At 47.2% G+C, this 16,054-nt stretch overlaps 1 protein-coding gene across 5 annotated transcripts in view; it reads left to right on the forward strand.

Annotated features, from left to right (window-relative positions):
- LARGE1 (LARGE xylosyl- and glucuronyltransferase 1) overlaps positions 1-16,054 on the forward strand; it is a 492,234-nt gene that overhangs the window by 28,188 nt on the left and 447,992 nt on the right. For 2 of the 5 annotated variants that reach the window (XM_081059775.1, XM_081059776.1), the window contains exon 1: positions 12,182-12,313. The exons of the other annotated variants lie outside the window; for them this stretch is intronic. The gene's annotated coding sequence lies outside the window, so the exon portion shown is untranslated. Of the gene's footprint in view, positions 1-12,181; positions 12,314-16,054 lie in introns of those variants that run through there. 5 annotated transcript variants of the gene reach the window in all.

Below are 16,054 nucleotides of genomic sequence, written 5' to 3' on the forward strand. Positions count from 1 at the left end.
GACCTGAGCAGAGCGAATCATACTCAGTCGGGAACATGGTGGCTTAGGTTCAGCACTGACTTAGGTTCACATGAAGTTAAACTTGTATTGGTGTTGAACTGCAAAGGTACCTTGTAAGTTTGTTTTGCTCTCAAGATGGTTTTAGAGCCACACGTCCTGAGCATGTGATGAGCATTTGATGCTCATAGGCTCTTCTCTTTGCCTGGAATTCTTCTTTAGCCTTCTCTCAACACCTTGCTAAGGTCAGGTCAAACCTTACTTTCTGTATTTCTAAAGGTCTTTGAGGCAATTCTCCCAGTTGATTTCGATGGCTTCTTTGGGATATTTTGGTGTATTTCTTTCTTTGGTTCATTCCTGGACTAGAGGCTTCATGAGGGCAGGGGGTGTCTTTCTGTTATTCTCATCCCTGTGTCCTGCGGCACTTAGCTCTCAATAAATATGTTACTGAAATATATATATATATATATATATATATATATATATAATTTTTTGTTTTTTATTTTAATGTTTTACATATTAATGCTTGAATAATATTGGAATAAAAACAGTTTAAGCTAAAACTAGGGTTCCTGCCAACTTCTTTTTATACAAGTGGCCCTGGTCACTCACGTTTCCAGGAGCATTGTGAGAGGGGTCACCTAAGGGTGGTGACCGAGCTCTGAGCCGAAGGGAAGCAGGAAGTAGGAATGTATTGGGCCCACAGTGTCCCACTGAGCACCAGGGACCAAGGCTGCCCTGAGCCAGTTTGCAGTGGATCCGAGGAGAGGGACTGGCCTGCCACTCAACTTGGCCACTTCCTTACCTGAGATGCTGGTGTGTGTATAGGGGCAGTTTGTAATTCACGTCCACCTTTTCTGGGTCTGGCACCTCCAGAATAGTCATTATAAAGGCTGCATTCATGGCTTTTATGATCTGGAGAGACTTGGGCTGGAGCAGGATATTCATAGGAAGTTGTAGCCCAGGTGAGACCACAGTGACTCCTGGAGAGGAGCTGAGTTACTTACGCCTAAAGCTCACCACTTAGTGGGCATTACTCGGTAGATTTCATCATAATAACTTTGTTTTCACAGCCTTTCACAGGTTGCAAAGCACATGAAGAGGACTTGCATTGCTCTGTCCTTACTGCAACCAAGTGATGGCAAGGTAGGATAAACATTCCCATTTCACAGATGAGCAAGACCGAGGCTTAGAGAAGGTTGATTTAAACTCGGAGCTTAGGAGTTCAGGTCCTATTAGCTCCACTGTGTCATTTGGCCATCTAACGGAAGGGTCTCTGGCTTCCACCGGGCTCCTGGGCTCACTTCTCAGAGGCTGGGGTTCACCTACCTCTATCTGGTCACCTAGGATAACGGCTAGCGATAAAGTGGATTAGTAGCAATTTAATTCTGTTTTCAGCAACATAAAAAGGGATCGATTCTGCTTGGTTCCATGAAAGACAGTGTTGCTTGTGAAACAGAGACACTTCTTACTTGTGTCATACCAAACTGGGCTTGAACACAAACTAGGTCACTTTCCAGCTTGAATGGATTACTTCCCATCACCTGAGACTCAGTTTGTAATGGGTAAAATGGGGATACTAATGTTTAGTCAGAGCGTTACAATGAAAGGGATTATCATTTGGAAACTGCCTAGCTCAGTATTCACACACATGCTGATTCTTATTTCCCCCAGGTTCTTGGTGCCCCTTTAATAACAAAACTATTTTTTTGTGGAAAGCCTCAGCAGTGTGGGTGCTGTTGCTGCCATCACAGGCTCAGAGTGACTGTCTTTATGCTTGGCAGGCACCTTAGAAGCTGCAGGGAACTTGGGCTTCAGGGAACAAGAAGAAGGCTGATCTGAGCAGTCAGGAAACCTAGAGGTGCTCCTGTCATTGTCCCTTGGAGACAAGGCTTGGCTTTTGGAGTCCGTGTGTAAATTCCAGTAAGACAGTGATTTGCGGGAGGTGGGAGGCCTCCTTATCCTGGGCAGGCAGATTCAAGGCTGGGAGCCAGCCCTCAGCAGTGTAAGTGGTAACCTCGAGAATCTGGCAGCTCTGTGGGACAGTGGCATCTAGCCTTTCAGGGCCTCCCCCATATGGCCTGGCCTGGCCTCCCACTGATTTATTCCTTGCTTAGTCGTGACATTGCAGCCAAACTCAACAGTTGCTCGGATGTGGCAAGTTCCCGTGTTGGGCCCTTCGCTTGGACTGGCACAGGGTTAGAGCCTCAAAAAAAAAAAAAAAGTGGGGTTGGATAAGTTGCCACTTTTTCTGGGGCTGACTCATCGCATACCGTAGCTGTGTTTGAAGACCACACTCTTTAATGCCATTCGAGGAAAGAGGTCCTCCGTATAGTAACCCGGGATGATGATCTTTGCAAATATACACGTGCTTTCAAGTAATGTGTCCCCAGCAGCCTGGTGGGATGGCTCCAAAATGACAAGGAAATGGAGGAAAGCAGTGCTGACCGAGGCCTGTTGTGTTGGCTCAGTTCCTGCCCTCAGGGAGCTTACCCTCTAGGTGAGGGTGAGTGAGCTGGTATGGTGAGTAGAGATTACCTTCTGGCGGACCTGCGTTCAGATCTTCATTTTTTTTCTTTTGATTTATCATACAAGTATTTAATGAGCGCGACTATATGCAGGGCTCTGCTGGAAGTGCAGGGGGTCTGTTAGTAAACTGAGTGATAGAAGTCCCTGTCTTCAGGGAGCTTCTATTCTAGTTGAGGGAGTCAGACTAACAAACAAAAGAACTAAAACATACTGAATCTTTATGGCATCACACGTACATCATTCTCCATGCTACTTTCTCACAAGTACCATGGAGACCAAAAAAGCACAAGTGGGAGAGTGGGGTGTGTGTGTGTGTGTGCGCTCTGCAGGTTTAAGGTGCTCAGGGAGGGATTCTCAGAGGTGATTTGAGCTAACACCTGAAAAGGTGAAGGAATGAGCCATTGGGGTATCCAGGGAAAGAGCTGAGGCTGAGGTCAGTGCAAAGGTTCTGAGGCCATTTCTCAGCTGCTAATTGAGAGACCACAAGGAGGCCCAGTAACTAGAAGGGAGGGAGCATGGAGGAAAGTAGTAGAGGGCAGTGGAGGGCCAGTTGTTCAGGGTCTGGGGGCCTGGGGACCATTGGAGGAGTGGCATGAGCCCACTCATTTATCAGGGTCACTTGGGCCACTTTTGTGTTGAGGATTGCCCACCAGGAGCAAAGATGGAAGCTGGAGGTCATGGAGGAGGGGCTTACTTTAATTCAGGCAGGAGATGAGGGTGAGTTGGGCCAGGGTGACAGTGATGGGAGGGATTGCGAAAGTGTTGATTCTGGGTCTCTGTTGCTTACACTCTCTGTGATCGTGGAAGAGTTATTTGCTGTCAATGAATTTTAATTTTCTCAGCTCTACAATGGAGATAATAAAACCTACCTCACAGGGCAGTTGCAACTGGGTAGCCAAGTCAAGCATGGGCCTGGCTCCAGAGTGGCAGTTCCCTCGCCACAGCCTACCCTGGAAGGTTATGCATGGCCCCTTCCATCATCTAACATGGAAAGAGTCTGAAGCTGTTGAGGCCGAAACATTAAAATAACAGCCACTTCCCACTGCATAGGCTCCTCCATTGCTGGTGGCCGAGGAGATATTTAGAGATGTTCTGACCCAACCTTCTTGTGTTAATGATTCGGAAACTGGAGCTCAAAGTGACGAGATTTTTGCATTTTCAACATAATTCATCCAGCTTGTGTGCCATGCCTCATGGCCCCTGTGGATTTGTGAAGAGGCCAGGGTGATTTGTGGTCCAGTGTGAGGAAAATTGGATTATGGAGCGATAAATTAAAAGAGTGCTCGATCAGTCTGATAAAATCTCCATAATTCGGGGCTTTTGAAGTTCAAGGTAATCCTAGCAAAGAAAGTAGAAGAACAAAGGAAGAAAATGAAAATTTCTGCTCAGTTTCGTGAGCAGGGAATGTGCACCTGTCGTTGCAAGATCGAATCTCAGGAGTTCACTAGAAATGCTTACTGAGGTAATTAAGTGCATTTTATTGCTCTGTGGGATCTGTGGAACTTTTATTTGCCACGCGCATTACTTACCATCTTTAGTTATTTTATAGGACAAAGTTCAGCCTTGCTGTTCTGGTTGCAGTGATGAGAGGGCCCTAGCTTTCCTGGATGAATGTCATCACTGGTGTTTTCCCTAAGCTTTAACAGCACCCCCTGCTGGGAGGTCCCCTGGCTGGCCTGAGCTTCACCTACCCCTTTGTAATTGCTGGTGGCAGAAGTGGCAGCCGCTTGGCAAGATCTGGATACAAGTTAGACTGGCTTTAAACAGAGCCATTTCATTTACATTAGGTAACTGTCCTTTTTTATGAAACAGAAGGACAGAGGTGAGTCTGCTGGAGTGGAAAGGGTGTTAGCACTTCCTCGACAAATGTGGGAGACTTTTCTCCACGACCTCTGTCCATCCCGGTTACTGTTCTGGGGGCTTTGGTAGCACCAGCCTTGTGTCCTGGAGAATAAGCCCCAGAGGTCAGTGTTGACATGTTCATACACAGGAAAGGGTCACCCACTTTAGGTTTGTTCTTTCATTGCATAACTGCTCCTTGTAAACGGGTTTTCCGAACCCTCAAGCTTAACCTTCGTGAAACAGACTCTGTAGATGGGTCTTTCTCAAGGCGGGATCTCTGGGTCTGTATTCTGTATGAGAATGCCACAAAACTTTTTCAATTGGGGGTTTATATTTTGGTGATAAACTGAAAACAAACAAACAGAAGAACATTGTCGTAATTTTTTTTGCCGTGATCTTTTGCAATTGAAATACATTTTAGTACAATGAGACCTCTGCTTTTTAACCAGCTTCCCCTTCCCCTTAGAAAGGGGTCAGTTTCCTCCCCACATTTGAGAAGCTTGATAATAATCCTCATTGTTCTGCCTTCCGTTTCTCAGTTCCTGTCGGGTGGTGAGTCTCAGAGCAGTCTTCCCACGCAGATCCTTCCCTTCCCTTTTAGTTCTACACCTGCTTATTCGGGAGCCAGAGGTGACTGCACCTGGCAACGTAGCACGGGGACCTCTGGGGGCTCCTGGGTCTGCTGCAAGCTTGGAGCTGTTTTGCTTGTTAAGCTGGACAGTAAGGCGTGCAACGTGTCTTGTGCATGGAACTCATTTTCTAGCCCCAGGGGACCTCGTCACTATGCTGCTGGAAACCCGGTACATGAGAAGGCATCTGGAACGTTAGACTCTCCATATGGGAGCCTGTCAGGGAATGTCACTGCGAGTGGGCCTGGCGGTCCCTGTGGCATCTTTATTGAATGTGGAAAGAAAAATGCTGCTTATGAAGTAGAAGGGGACGATTTGGAGGATAATATTTAGTCTTTGCAATCAGAAGCCTGGAACATGCATTAACATATAAAATAAATCTTTCCCTCTTTCTTCGGTCCCTTGGCTTGTGAGTTTACTGCCCACAAAATGGGGCTTAGCTGGCATGTGTGAGTGAGCGGGATATAGTTGCGTCCAAACCTATGTCATACGTAAGAGAAGCAGAGGGAAACCAAAAATGTTCTTGTGAAAATTTTTTCCAGAATTTGAAAGCAAGACCTAGCTGACAGTTCAGATGACAGCATCTCCACCTGTTATGTCTGCGAGGTTTGGTACAACTTTCTCATTGCTTCACAGAAGTGACCAGAGTATGTCTGGGAAGGTGAGCCACGCCATGAGTGAGAGATAAGAGTGTGATCTGCAGGTCGTGGTGGTAGGACTAGGTGGGACTTGGGCAGTGTGAAGGGACAGGTCTCAGTCTTAGCGTTTTCTTTCCTCTGTCTCTCTCCCTCTCCCTCGCCCTCGCCCTCGCCCTCTCCCTCGCCCTCGCCCTCCTTTCTCCCTTTCCCTCTCTCTCTCTCCCTCCCTCCCTATCTCCCTATCCCCCTTCCCTAGCTCAGTGACCCTGGGCAACATTATAATGTATTTTCCCCTTGAGCCTCAGTTTCCTTATCTGAAAGCTGTCATAAGAGCAGCAGTCTCATAGGATTGTGAGAGGGTCCAATGAGCAAGTACGTCCAAGTTCACTCTGATACCTCTCTGCTGTGTAGAAGCTGTGGACGGCTGAGATTTTGGTCAAGACTATTCTCCCATTGGATCTGACTTAGACCCAAATATCCTGAAGAGTATGGCAGCTGTGCATGGTCCAAAAGGCAGTGAGATGTTGTCTTTTGCTTCAGCTTAAACCTGTTTTTTTTTGGCCGCCCAGAAATGCTTTCATGTTATTTACCATGGGTGGGTGCAGTTTGGAGTGCTTGATTAACACAGCAATTAATAAAAGTGGAGAGGTGACAAGTGGTGTTACCAAGCCTCCGTCGAAAGCGATGCATTTGGCCTGTCTCCACGCAAACAGATTGGTGGAGAAACCACCTGTGAGGAGGCACATAGGGTTGTAGAACTGGGAAGCTGGTTGGGAAAAGGTATTCAACCAAAAACAGGGTGTCACGATGGGTTGGTTGGTTGATTATTTCATTCAATCAACAGATGTTTTTTGAGTAATTCCTATTTTGCCTGATACTGTGCCAGGAATCAAAGGTACATATATGGATAAGTCATAACTTCTCTTATGAAGAGGTTTTGACTGATGGTGGAGATAATAGACCCGCAAGCAACACATTTTAACATTTTGTGCTGAGTATGGAGAGATGGTGTTTAAAGTTCATGGGTGACCAAAGGAAGGAATGGTTTCATGTAAAGAGAGAGCAGTACTTATGGAAAAGGTGATTTGAGCCAGACCTTGCTGGTGTGAAGGGCAGTTTAGCCCAGGGGACTACAGGAGCCAACGCCCGAGGCCACTTACTACTGGGTGACGGGGCAAATCACTAGCCTTCCTGGGAGTTGGTTTCCTCATCTGTAAAATGGGCATAAAGAATCCATGTCTTATAGGGTATTGGGAAGAATCCTCCTTAGTTCATATGAAGCACAGTGCACTTGACCCCTGGTGACCTGTCCTGTAGCAATCAGACCCCTGACGTATTCGGGTTCCTTGACTGCTCTGCATAAGAAGGAGCTAAGACTGGAAATGTCACGTAGGGCCAGGTATTAAAGGCACCGCAATATTACGCATCCTGATTTTATCTCTGTAAAAGGTCACCCACACCTTGTTTAAGCCATGTCTCCCCTCGAGGTATCAGTTCTATCCTTTAAAATACAGCCACCCATTGGTAATCCCAGTGGCAAATAACTGTGAGTTTTTCATTCTTTCCTGGGGTAATGGCACAAAGAGGCCATTTTTCTAAGGAGCAGATTTAGAGATATGGGTGAGGGAGTGTCCCGTATCAGGAAGAACTCAGCCTGGCATCTCGTTAGACATGGAGTCAGATTCTGGCTCTAACACATGTCCTGAGGCAAGTCACTTCATCACTCCCAGTTTTCACATCCATGGAATTTTGTCTAAAATGTATTTATGTATCAAGATGAAACATTTATCTTAAGAACTGGGATGAAATTCCTTTGAAGGCGAGACTGCCTTTGTGTAGGAAAATACCTTGATAAGCTATACCAGCGCTTCCGACTATATATGATACAGGCCACATATGTAATTTTAAATGTCCTAGTAGCCACATTCAAAGAAGAGTAAAAAGAAATAGGTGACATTCATTTTTAATAATATGTTGTATTTAGGTCAGTATAACTAAAATATATTTTAAAAACTATTGAGGTCTATTACATTCTTTTTTTTATACTAAGTCTGTGAAATCTGGTGTATACTATCCATTTATAACACAACTCAATTCAGACGAGCCACGTTTCAAGTGTTCAGGAGCCACATGTGGCTTATGGCTGCCATATTGGACAGCGTAAATCTGGGCAGGAGCCAAAGCCACAAAACGGCTGCACAAGGAAAGTAAGCTTTCTTCCTCCCGTTTCTTCTATCTTTCTCATCCCTCTATCTTTCTACCCAACTTTCTCTCTGTTAGTCTCTCTCTTTCTGAGAGGGATGAGAAGATAAATGACCAGAGGAGACCACAAGTGGATGCTTTGTGGAAAATGAAGACTGGGGTAAATTTCGTGAAAGGACATAGAGAGAGGGGCAGTAAGATCACCAGGAATTTTCAGAAACCATGGAAACGGTAGCAGCCCAAGTGCCTTGAGTGCTTACGCTACGCCGAGCACTATTCCAAACATTTTACTGAATTGTCTTATTGAAGCCTCACAGAACCCTGAGGGAGAATCATTTCTCCCATGTGAAAGTGGAAACTGAGGCACAGAGAGGTTCAGACACCCAAAGTCACACAGCGCTGAAATTCGGACCCAGATAATTTGTCCCCAGCTGTGTTAGTTTCCTCAAAAAATCTTAGAGGAAAAAAAAAAATCTTAGAGAAGGCTTTAGGCCTCTGTTTGGCGCACGGACTGGGTGGTTTGCACTGGAGGTCTGGGGTGTGGGAAGGCCTCAGGGATCAGCGGCACAAGTCTGAACCTTCAGCAGTGCTCAGATGAATAAAGGCACCACCTAGACACCATTGTTATAATAGCAGGGCCTCCATAAAGGGCACTGTTCCCTTCAGGCCCACAAAATAAGCTTTATTTACATTTTTTAAAGATGGGGACATTCTTAGTTTTATTCATGTGTGCCGTGTTTTCCCAAAAATAAGACCTAGCCGGATCATCAGCTCTAATGGGTCTTTTGGAGCAAAGCTTAATATAAGACCTGGTATTATATTACATTACATTACATTACATTATACCAAATCTCATATAAGACCCAGTCTTATTTTACTGTAAGTATTAATTTTTGCTGCAAAAGACATATTAGAGCTGATTGTCCAGCTAGGGCTTATTTTCGGGAAACATGGTAGATCTATGCCTTATACACAGTAGCTTCTCGGTAAATATTTATGAAAGTCAGTTAGAATGTGTTGGCATTACTGGATAGGGTGATGTCTGAGTCCACTAGGGGTCTGAAAATATGACTGTGCCATATGGGGTGCCCTTCTACATACACCCCTTGGGTAAAGGGGGCTCACGTGGGAAGATGACCGCTGCTTTTAGATCCACAGTTCTCACTTGGAGCTAAAGACAGACCAGTTTATGTGTCCCATGAGGAAGCATTTTTGATTGGTTTTTCTAGTAAATTTTTAAAATTGAAAGATAGCATATTATATAACGAGCAAAGTACAGAAAGCATAAGTGTGCAGCTTGATGTTTTTTTCGGAGGGAGTCCACCTATCTAACCAGCTCCCATAGCCAGAAATAGGGCATTTCCGGGGCCCCAGACTCTCAGTGCCTCCTTGCCCCTCCCAAGGGTATCTGCTCTCCTGACTCCACACATGGCCTTCGTGTACCCTCGCTTTTGAGCAAGTCCTAGGGGTTGGAATTTTGGGCCCAGTTTGTTTCAGTCCTGTATCCCTGAGGGTCTCCAGGTTTGGGATTCTAGCTCACCTGGTTTTTGTGTCCATTGCACAGATGAGAAAACAGGCTCACAGAAGTTGTGCAACTTGCCCAGGTCTTATGGCTTCAGAATAGATGAGTGATTCACACCCAGAGCTGTAGTGCTTCTAAGCCTGTGTTCTCGGCCAGTTGAATCTATTTTCTTCTATGACCTTTTGTCTAAAATCCCATGGTTGGGACGCTGACGTTGACATTGCTGGACTGAGTAATATCTGCGGGTGGCTGCTGTGAAGGTACAGAGGAAGGGCCAGCCACCCCCTTCGAGCCCAGGGTGCTGGATTCATCCTGAAGGCAAGCTCCTGGAACCCAGGGGGACTGAAGGCCACTGCTCAGCTGCCAGAGTGACTTGGCTGGCAGAGCCCATCCAGGGTGGAGCTGCAGGAGTCTTCAGCATCAGGACAGGCAGGGTCCTCCTTGCACCCTGCTTCCCACCTCTGCTTGCCCGGGATCTGGCGAGGGCAGCTTTCAATTGAACAAAGTCAAACAGCTCACTCCCACCAGTGAAAACGCTGGGTGCTGCCAGGTGCCAGCTGCGAGCACCGGTCTCCCGCTCTGGGGCTGGGCAGCTAGATGTGAGCACGTTGGACTTCAGCCCCAGTGAACGCTTAGGGTATGGGGCTGGAGTGACAGGCTGGGGATGGCAGTCTCTGCCTGGCCTGGAGGCCACTTGGAATGGTTGGAGGTGGGCATATGGATTTCAGGCTGAGGAGCTTTGCTGTCTCTGTAGCACGGTCCTCTGCCCCCACCGTTCCCCAGTCAAGAGGGACAGGTGGTGGCTGTCATTCTGCAGTTGGCCCCGGCCACAGAGAGATTTGCCAACCATTCTGGAATGGAGATATACCCCCAGCCTCTTTGGCCCAGAGAACGCAACTTGACCCATAAAGCTGTGTGTCGGTAGGTTCTCAGCCTGGCATTCTCTCCAGTGTGAGGAGAGTGGATAGCAGGCAGAAAGATAAGCTATTACACTGGGCTCAGTGCCCGTAGGACTGACATTTAATGCAAAGGCAAAATAAAATCACCGTTCTGAGCAATGGCTCTAACAAAAATAAAGCCAGCATTATTATAATAATCCTAGTGAGTGCGTTGCGGCACAGTTTGCTTTTTGCTGGCCCCTGGGCCTGACATCAGATATTGAATGGTGTAGGGGTGAACCTGGCATCTGCTGCTCAGCTGTGTGACCTGGGGCTAGTTACGCGACTCCTCTGTCCATCTGTACAATGAAGGGCACCACAGTCGCTGCCTCTTAGAGTTGTGTTAAGTAAAGCGCTTAGATGACTGTCTGACAGGTTGAAGTCTCAATACACATTCATATAATGATGATGAAGAAAATATTCACGAGTCAATTTATAGTCTGAGCAGTCTGGTGTGTGCTAGGTAGTTTAGTCTTCCTAGTTTACAGACAAGGAAACAGGCACAGACAGGCTCAGTTCCTGGCCTACGGTGTCACAGCTGATAAGTAGCTGAGGTGGCATTTGAACCCAGAGCTGCCTGACTGCAGGCTTTCCAGTGAGTGGGGGAGAAAGCCATTAGGCCATTACTGTTGGCTTACCCAGGGTTCCTTGCTTGAGGATTAAATTTATTTCAGAAAAGGGCCCTCCTCCCCCAAAAAAGTAGTTTCAGTAAAAACAGGGCATATGCTATTTAATTTTATGATCCATTTAAAACAATAACCATAACTGATGTTTGTTGAGTGAATTGACCCATGTCTGTTGCTATATTTCCTTGCCCTGTTGTTTGGGCCGTGTTCTGAGACCTTTGCGGAAATGTTGGAGGTCAGATCAAACTAGAGGCGCCTCTTTTCTCTCCGTGGCTGACATGCTCTGAAAGATGCCTGGATGTGTGAGGATGGTCGCAGTGGCGTCTTGGGAGGAGGGAAGGCCCGCTCTAATCTCTGTCTGTTCCCTGTGTCCTTAATGGTGCCCGGAGCCCCAGTTGGCTGCCCTTCTGACCTTGAGCCCCTCTTACGGTCCATTCTCCAGATCCTTATGGCTCTAACAAAGGACCGAATCTTCCAGGGAAGATGAGGTTTGAGAGAGGTAGGGTGGCACAGGGCAGTCTATGGAAATAATGTATCGTTTTTTCATTTAAGTTCCCTGAGTGGAGGCAGGACAACAGAGGACCAGGGAGCATAAAGAAGGAGGGACAGATTAAAAAAGTAGTGACGGTTGGGGAAGGTAGAAGAAACACAAGGGTGGGAGGGGGGGAGGAGGGGAACGCGAGGTGCAGGCTGAGGGAGGGTAAAGAATGGCACAAGGATCCCGTAGATGTTAGTGCCAGGATTTATTACAGGCCACCTGATGGAGTCCCCTCGACTGGCCAGCTGAGACCCACCCACCGTTGACCACACAGCTGATCCCTGCCGAAGCTTCCTGCCTCCTAATCCAGTGTTTCTTGGTTGTGTCTGCTGAGTGTTCCCTGTCACCTCTCAAGGTGGTAGTGGGGGAAGGGCAGGGAGCAACGGAGCTTGCTGATCTAATCTGGTCAGTGGTTTGCTTGGGGCATCTGTGGTCAGGCCAGTGTTGGGTGCCTTCCTACATCTGAGCTTCCCGGGGAAGGCCCGCACGGGGACACCCGACCTTCATTCAGTGCTGAGCGGGCAGCAGGGGGTCACCACTGAACACCATTCAGAAGAGACCACACAAATAAACTCCATGGCGTGGCTCGTTCGTCTGGGAACAGCTTGAGCTAATCGAGACATTCCTCCGTCTTGCGCTGCTCATGCCAGGGGGGTTAAAAAAAGAATGACTCACACCTGATCCAAGGGCTTTTAGTGGGCGGTGCAGAAATAATAAACCAGCACAAGTCAAGCCTTTGCGGGAGCGAGGTTGTGTGCCCTGGCGGGGTCAGGTCCTGCCAGCTTGAGATGGTCGAGGCTGGAGAGACGGCCAGTCCCGCCCTCCTCAGGGGCCTCCCAGGGCAGGGCAGAGGTGAGTGGACACATTTTCTGTCCCCAATATTCTGTCCCCAAAATGAGACAAGGATCTGATTTTCATGTAAAAGTCTTGTTTGTTTCCTCAGCTGAGTCAATTCCATGACTCTTTACCAGGGCCCCACGTTCAGCCGGGCTGGTCCTGAGAATGTCTGGTCCTTATGTACCGTGAGAGCTGGTTTCATAGATATGGAAATTCAAGCCCAGGGAGGCAAATGACTTGGACACAGCCTTGGTGACGATGGTGATGGTGGTGATGAAGGAGGATAGCTGCTCTTTGCGCAGGCCTCTGGGATGGTGAAGACTGTGTAAAGAACAAAACTGCTAATCTTTATTGTGTCACCTGTGGTGCACAAGAACTGGGAACAACTCTGTAAGGCAGATCCCGGAGTCCCTTTTACAGTGTAAGTGACGGAGGTAGGGTTAAGTCAGAGCTTGCATTCTTTCCGCTAAGCCACATGCCGCCTGATGACCGTGCCAGCTTGCTGTGTGCGGAGTGACCCTGTGGGTGGGTGAGTGACTGGCTGGGAGGTGGTGCCAGGGCACATCTCTATTCTAGGTCTTTCTTCCTTGGCTCCAAGAACCCCTCGTCCCCATCCCCAACACACTGCCCATCACCCCTGCCCCCATCCCTTTTCCTCGTGCTGTTTTCTCCTCCTTTGTTGATATAGAAATGCAATTTGGGGGACAGTTGAGCTGAGTGAACGCTAATAATCATCACTAGTTATCTATTAACTTTAGTTATTCAATGCGTTGACCTTAAACATTTTTTTCTCGAGGTGAACAATGAACTCTAGTCCCTTCATTATGGATTAGTAATCATGAAAATTGAATATTACTGAATATCTTGTCAGTGTGGTTCATGCTGTGAGAAGTCTAGTATTTCAGGGAACAGTTGCAGAAAGAAAAAAAGGAGGAAGGACAGAGGAAAGAAAGGCATGTGCTTGTGTGTTTGGGGAGGTGTTTTGGTTACCCCTAAAATGAGGAGTAAGCTTGAAATTGAAGATGCGGTTCAGATGTCACCTGTTCTGAAGCCTTGTGCTCTTTACCTGGGCAGATTTAGGTAGCTGTCCTCAGTCCTCCAGTAGCACCTCTGTTCTGCTTTCATTGTTGGTATTTCCCAGGATATATGGCAGTGTGGCCGTTTCCATGTCTGTTCAGGGCTGGGGCTGTGTCTTCTGCCGTCCCGTTTCCTGACACAGTGCTGGCACTTTCAGTGTTTACTAAACGAGTAGGTGCTCATTCAGTGTTTACTAAAATGCCTTAGTGCAGAAAAGCTTTGTGAGAGAGGAGCTTTATTTTCCTCTGCCTGCTGAGTACTCTAAATAACCTAGTTAGTCCTGTCATGATTTCTATCGCCCATATGGACCTGGGTCAGTTTTAACTGCGAAAATGAACTAATTTGAATTTAATGTGAACTAATGAGATGTATGTAAGTCACTGCCCATTTAATTAATTGGTTTGTGTCATCAAAGAAGCGTTTTAAGGGCCACTAAGTGCAAAGCGTTCTATCTGGCAGGTGGAATACAAAGTTGAGAGAGAAGCCAAGGATGTGGGCTTTGAAACCAGACCAGCGGAGTTCAAGTGCAGATTAGACAGTGACTTCTGGCTTTAGGTGGTGTTAAGGGTAAGAGCACAGGTTCTGGGTCTGCGTTTGAATCCTGACTCTGCCACTTATGAACTGTGTGACCTCAGGCAAATTACTTAACCTTTCTGTGCCTCACTGTCCTCTTTTTTTTCTTTTTCTTTTTAACATTTTGTTTTTAATTGAGGAATATTGGGGAACAGTGTATTTCCAGGACCCATCAGCTCCAAGCCAAGTTGTTGTTTTCAATCTAGTTGTGGAGGGCTCAGCTCAGCTCCAGGTCAAGCCGTTGTTCTCAATCTACTCGTGGAGGGTGCAGCTCACTTTCCCATGCGGGAATCACACCGGTGACGTTGGTGTTATGAGCGCTGCATTCTAACCACTGAGTGAACCGGCTACCCTCTGTTCTTTAAAGTGGGACCGCTTCATGGGGTTGTTACGTAGTTAGGGTCTTTGTGGGGATTAAACAAGTTAATATCTGTAAAGCACTTAGGACCATGCTGGTATCTGTTACTGCTATTATTTGCTCTTAATTAAAGTTCACATCCTCCTGTGTAAACCCTGACTGTCTTAATACCTAACTTTTCATAGAATTGTGTTGAGGGCTGTGTTAGTTTCCTGTGGCTGCCACAATGAAATACCATCAACCGGGTAGCTGAAACCCACAGAAATCTATTGTCTCACAGTTCTGAAATCTAGAAGTCTGAAATCAAGGTGTTAGCAGGACCACGTTCCCTTGGAAACCTGGGTGGGGAGTCCTTGCCTCTTCTTAGCTTCTAGTGGTTTGCCGGCAATCTTTAGCGTTCCTTGGCTTGTAGCCGCACCACTCCAATCCTCTGTCATTATATGGTGTTCTCTCTGTCTGTCTGTCTTCACGTGGCCATCTTACAAGGACACTGGTCACACTGGACTAGAGGCCCACCCTCCTCCAGTGTGACCTCATCTTAATTATATCCACAATGACTGTGTTTCCAAATACGGTCACATTCTGAGTTATTTGGGGCTAGGACTTCAACAGTCCTTTTTTTAGGAGGACACAATTTAACCCATACAAGGATGAAATGAGAATCCATGAGAAGCATTGAGCAGAGAACAACGCAGGACAAAACAAGGCTGGTAAATATTAGCTGTGCCTTTTATTATTGTCCCCCTGTCATCATTATTGTGATGACTGCCCATGGCTAGGTGGCCATAAGGGTTCTCTGAACATTTTTGTAATGCATGTTTTAACTGGGTGCTACCTGTGAATGGTGTGGCCCATCTTACAGGGTGAGCCAGTTTCTTAACTTCCCGAATCTGCGTTGTCTTGTCTCTGAAATGGGAGGAAGTAGGACCACCTCCAAGAAGGGACCCCCTTCCAGGATGAAGTAAGGACAAGTGGGTGTGCTGTTGGCCCAGATGCGGTCTGGGCCCAGGTACCCAGGCTTGCCGTCCCTCCTTTCCTGCTGGTGCTTTCTAGCGCAGTGAGGACAGCCCCCATCAGTGCTACTGCAGACCAGAGAAGGCTCCTCTGGCCTTTCCCACCGGGCTAGGAAGCCTCGGAGGTGTGTCCAGACATGAGCCAGCTTGGATTTTCCAGACCCCCAGTTGCTTTGCAGTCAGAGTGGGGGAAAATGTCTGTATTTTTCTTTTTTCCTACTTGGGAACTGAACAGATCTGCTCCAGAGACGTCTAGATATCTATGGAAACAGTCCTAATTTTAGACTTGCCACACTTCATGCCAACTCGGAGAGTGCAGTATTGGGTCAGGGCCCAGGGAATGGGGAAGGTCCGCAGGTCTGAAAGGGTCAGAACAAGCGGGGAGTAGCCAACTGACAAACCAACAATGGGAAGATGCTGCAGAGATCTGAGTGGCTGACTTAAAGCTAAAGGGGCTGGTTCCAAGGAGAAAATGAGTCTGACAGAGGGGCGCCTGGAGAGATGAGCATGTATCAGAAATGAGTATGTTGAACCAATGAATCTCCCTCACCTCCCGCCTCCCCCCGCCCCCCGTCTGAATTCTGCTTATTTTCAGCCCTGTTCAAGATCTTTATTTCCACTTCTTCACCTTTGGAATCAGCCACTTCTTGCCCTGAATTTCCATCATCTTTTATAGTGCTGTCGAAGCACGTAAGGGCAGCACATTTAGTTTTGAGGTTCATCCATGTACCTTGC

This window comes from Rhinolophus hipposideros (genome assembly GCF_964194185.1).
Source record: "Rhinolophus hipposideros genome assembly, chromosome: 9".
NCBI lineage: Eukaryota > Metazoa > Chordata > Mammalia > Chiroptera > Rhinolophidae > Rhinolophus > Rhinolophus hipposideros.